Raw genomic sequence first — 5117 nt, 5'->3', positions numbered from 1 at the left:
GAAGAGATCCGTTATATCAAGGAGCCGAGGAGGACTCTCTAAGGAAGCAACACCGAAATAGCGACCTGGCGCCTAAGAAAGAACTGGCGATATGAAGAGCATTCTAGGCCCGGGCACTACTGTGCACGATGGCACCAAAGCAGGATAAAATGCAAGATTTTCAAGGAAAGTGACGGAGAGCAGGCTGCCTCGACCATGATGAGCAAGGAAGGGGTGAGAAATTCAAGAGGAGACCGAAGAGGCAGATGGGGCCAGTTCTTGCCTTGAAGATCACGGTTAAGACCTTACTTTGGCCAAGGTCATGGTTAGAGATTTTATGAGCAATGTGAAACCATTGGCATGTTTCGGGCCGTGGAATAAAATTAGATTTGTGTTTCTAGCTGACTGCCATGGGGCAAGCAGTGAGGATAGTCTAGTCTAGTTGGACCAGGGCTCTCCCTCTCTCCAGGACAAGGGCCTGCAAGTGATTCCAGTTACTAGGTTCCTGGCATTTCCTAGCGCTCTGCTAAACATCTGGCGCAAAAGCCCAAACTGCTTAATGCATAAACCACAATGTTTATTCCCCTCATGCAAGACTGCTCTCACACTTGTTCCATAAAAAGGGAAGCCAGTGTGTCCAGCCACACAAGTTCCATTGGCTTCTCAATAAGCTAGAAGAATGGGAGACCTGTGTGCTTTTCTGACCCTACTGGCAGTGAGTGCCAGCCTAGACCAAGGGGCGCTTGTAGGTGTTCTCTCAAACGCCGTGCAACATCAGTCTCACGGCTGCTGCGCAGGAAATGGACTTGAGAAGGAGAAAGTAGATTCCCACCTGGGTGGGATGAAGAATGATAGTGAGTGAGGGACTGTTAAAGGCTGAACTGTGCCTCTCCCAAATTCATATGTTGAAGTTCTAACCCCCAGTGCCTTGGGATGTGGCTGTATTTGGAAAAGGGGACCTTTAAAGAGCTGATTAAGGTAAAAGGAGGTCATTAGGGTGAGCCCTCATCAAATATGACTGGTATCCTTGTAAGAAGAGGTGTCTGGACACACAAAGAGAGATGAAAAACACACGTGGACACAGAGGGGAGACCAGGTGAAGACACAGAGAAAAGGCGGCCGTGCGTAAGCTGAAGAGAGACGCTTTGGAAGAAACCAAATCCTTGATCTTGGACTTCTAGATTCTCAAGTCCTCTCTCTCTCTCTCTCTCTCTCTCTCTCTCAATCTGTGTGTGTGTGTGTGTGTGTGTGTGTGTGTGTGCAGGTACCAAGGAAAGGCCATATGAGCACACAAAGAAAAGGCACCCAAGGAGAGAGGTCTCTCCAGATGACAATTCTTCCCACACCTTGATTTTGGACTTCCAGCCTCCAAAACTGTGAGAGAATAAATGTCTGTTGGTTAAGCCACCCAGTCTGTGATATTTAGTTATGGCAGCCTGAACAAGCTAGTGCAGGGATCTAAGTCAAGAAGGGCAAAAGAAAAAAGCCAAGAGGCTGACATGAACCAAGAAGGATAAGGGCAAAGGCTGTGGACTCAAGGAAGTCGTCATTAGCGAGGTCCACCACATTCTTCCAGTGCTTTTGGGGGTTACAAGGCTGGACTATATTTCCTCTGCCCTTTGAAGATAGTGGTGGTCCTCTGTCTGGCTTTGGCCAAAGGAAGGTGAGTGAGGGTGACAGACACTATATCCAGACGGAAACTTTGACTCCAGTATTTATCTCTCGTCTCTGTTTCCCTGGGTTACAGAGTTGGGTGATGGGAAACAGAGCTCTCCATGAACCTGTGAAGGATGTATAATATGGCAGAGAAATGAGCCTTTGTTGCTCAAGCCACTGAAAAGTTGTTTCCGTGGTTTGACCTGACCTATCGTGAATGATACACCCATACCACTGAGCTCCTCCACTCAGGTTTGGGAAAAAGTGGAAAAAAGCCCATGCTGAGGAACTTCAGAAAACACTCCAGGTATGACAAAGATGTCCGCAATGCACCCACCCAGGCTTTGGCATGCCAATCCAAGAGCCTGGCCGAGATAAGTGAGCATGCGACAGCTGAACTCACACAGGGGTTGTTATTCTCTCTATGCTGCTTGCGAGCACAATGTTTGCCTATGTGCTGGAGAATATTGTCCACTCTTTACATGTCTCATGATGGAACTGTGATACTCAGTGTTTATCTGATATTCCAAGTATTTTAGGGAGCTCTCGGGCAAGACTGGGAAGCCCAAACTCCCAGTGTTCTCTGAGCCTCACGACGGGTGTACGTGCAGGCAAAAATGCTCTCAAACAAGTGGTATAAAAAGATTAATGTGAAAGGAATAAGATATAGAAGGATTATAAGAAAAAATAATATATATCAAACTTAAGGGTCCAACTGGTGAATTCAGTTGAAGAAAACACTGGGTCCCAAGCATCCTGGCCTTTGCAGTGAGGAGAATGTGCTGGCTTATGGTTCTTAGAACAACAATGACAACCGAAAGGTCTAGATTTGCATGCAGACAGATCTGAATTCAAATATGAGCATGTGACTACTAGTTCTATGACCATGGACCGGTCAGTCATCTCGATGAGCCTCAGTTCTTTTGTGGGAGAAATGGGGATAATAACATTGATGTCACAAGGCAACTGTGAAGGCAGTTGAAACGATTTGTGTAAAACATCTGCATGCTGCCTGGTTCAATTAGGGTTGGTGTCTTTCCTTTGTCCCTTCTTTTCCTTGTGCCCCCCTTCTTTCCTTCCTGAGTGAAGAAAGGAACGTACGGGGGAGAAGACGGTTCTTCAAGCACGGAACAATGGGCTCCTCTTGTGTTGTGACTCAGTTCTTTCCAAGAAGCTCCACGTTCTGGGGGCGCCTGAGTGGCTCAGTCGGTCGGGCGTCTGACTTTGGCTCAGGGCGTGATCTCACGGTCCGTGGGTTCGAGCCCCACGTCGGGCTCTGTGCTCACAGCTCAGAGCCTGGAGCCTGCTTTGAAGTCTGTGTCTCCCCCTCTCCCTCTGCTCTTCCCCTGCTCATGCTTTGTCTCTCTCTCCTTCAAGAACAGAAAAACATTTAAGAAAAATTAAAAAAAAAGGACCTCCATGTTCTATCTTCATCTTTTGGTCTCACATGAACAAGATTTACTCCTGGGGCCTCTTTGACCTGTGGCTAACAGTATATGAGACCATCTTGAGGGTGCCAACCTTCTGGATTATGTTCCTATTCTCTATTTTTAAAGGAAATAATTTATGAAAATCTCCAGCAATGTGCTGGCACACAACAGTCACCCCATGTGCATGGACTGATGACTCACTCCATGGCGCATACATTATCGTTCCATTCCCGTGGCATTCCTTTATCCTCACCCGCACACAATGCCATTTCTGCTGCCTTTTCACGTCCGGCACACCACGCAAGTACCCAATCCAAAGTGCCGCATCCAAGACAGAGATGGCCCTAGAGCTCCGTGCTGCATATGAGAGGGAGAAACCTTAACGGAGCAGTGACGTCAGCTCACACACATGATGTCTACGTTGTTTTAAGCTTATTCTTGGAAACGTGGAGGTACAAGGATTCTATACACTTCTCTCAAACTTAGAGTGTAAAGGTGATAGATAACATTAAATAAACTCACGATCCCCTTCGAAGGCTGACAAAGGCCGAGTCAGAAACGCGTACCTAGTCTCTTGCTCGTCACAACGTAACGGCTGCAGTGACAGCAGGCTGGTGAATCAGAGACACCCCCCCCCACCTTCATGGTCCCCACACAGCTGGCTCTTCCATTCCGTTTCCAGGGCCGTTGGCCTTCATGAGAGACCAGGGGCTACCAAGATGACTTCAGATGCACGTGCCATTTTGATTTATTCTTCGAATTGTTAAAGTTCCTGGGTTACCACTTTCTAATCTGACCGGAGGTATGGAGAGGGGGCCCGGCGGGGATAGGACGTGAAGCCTTTAGAAAACGGGAACATACAACAGAAAAAAAATCCTTTGTGAAAAAATAAATAGCTGAGGGAAATGTGTTGAAACATTATTTAATGAGTATGATTCCAAATAGCGGTGCGGCTTTTGTTTTGTATCAAATTAGCATGTCTCAAACTTCCCCAGGTCCCTGAGAATTACAGTTGTGGCCTTGTGCTGTTGCCGTTTGATTTGATTTATCCACACTGGGTTTTGGAGATCCCCTGTGGCAACAAACTATTAGAAATACTTTTTTTTCCCTCCCTTGCTTTGATGGCTTTGGAAGTGAAATTCTCCTCCATGGATCAGCAGCCATGCTTTTGTACCTGGTCTGTGGGGCATGTTAACTCATATAACAGAGATTTTAAAATGAAAAACGTGGAGTGCTCTGCCTGTTTGTGTTTCTTTAATTCATTCTCCCTTATATTCTTAACGCGATACAGAATTCTTAATTCAGAATGATCATTATCCATGCATTTATTTATGTATTCATTTAACATTTTTTTAGAGGAGTGCTCATGTGCCAGGCACTGTTCTAGGCACTTGGAAGACAGTGAATTAAACAGATAGATAATCTCAGCTCTCAGGGACTTACTGTCTCCAGGAGGAGAGAGAAAATAAAAATAACTACAAAATGGTAAGTTGTATGAAACATTAAAAGATGTAAATATTACAGGAAAGTGGAAAAATCAGAAGATGATCAAGGGATCAAGAGTGCCTGGTGAGAGCAGGTTCACTTAAAAAAATTTTTTTTAATGTTTATTTTATTTTTGAGAGAGAGAGAGAGAGAGAGAGAGAGAGAGACAGAGCATGAGCAGGGGAGGGCCAGAGAGAGAGGGAGACACAGAATCCGAAGCAGGCTCCGGGCCCTGAGCTGTCAGCACAGAGCCTGATGTGGGGCTTGAACTCACAGACTGCAAGATCATCACCTGAGCCAAAGTTGGATGTTTAACCGACTGAGCCCCCTAGGTGCCCCAAGAGCAGTTTAAGTTTCAGTATGACAGTCAGTTAAGACACGGTGTGAAGATTACAGGTGAATAAATATTTGAAACATTTGAGGATGTTAGCCACATGATTATCAGCGAGAGGTGTGTTCCAGGCAGAAGAGCTAGCCAATGTAAAAGCTCCACTGTAAAAGTGTGTTTGCCATATCCCAGGAACGACAAGGCTAGTGTCATTGGCAAAGAGTAGGTATGAAATAACG

At 46.0% G+C, this 5117-nt stretch overlaps 1 non-coding gene across 1 annotated transcript; it reads left to right on the top strand.

Moving 5' to 3' along the window:
* Positions 1 to 2826: 2826 nt before the first annotated feature.
* Positions 2827 to 2911, top strand: TRNAQ-UUG (transfer RNA glutamine (anticodon UUG)). The gene has a single exon. It is a non-coding gene; the product is annotated as a tRNA-Gln (tRNA).
* The last annotated feature ends 2206 nt before the right edge of the window (positions 2912 to 5117 follow it).

The sequence above is a fragment of the Puma concolor genome, chromosome B3 (genome assembly GCF_028749965.1).
Source record: "Puma concolor isolate L17-30 chromosome B3, mPumCon1.1.hap2, whole genome shotgun sequence".
NCBI classification, from domain to species: Eukaryota; Metazoa; Chordata; class Mammalia; order Carnivora; family Felidae; genus Puma; species Puma concolor.
This window is presented reverse-complemented; position numbering and strand designations above follow the sequence as displayed.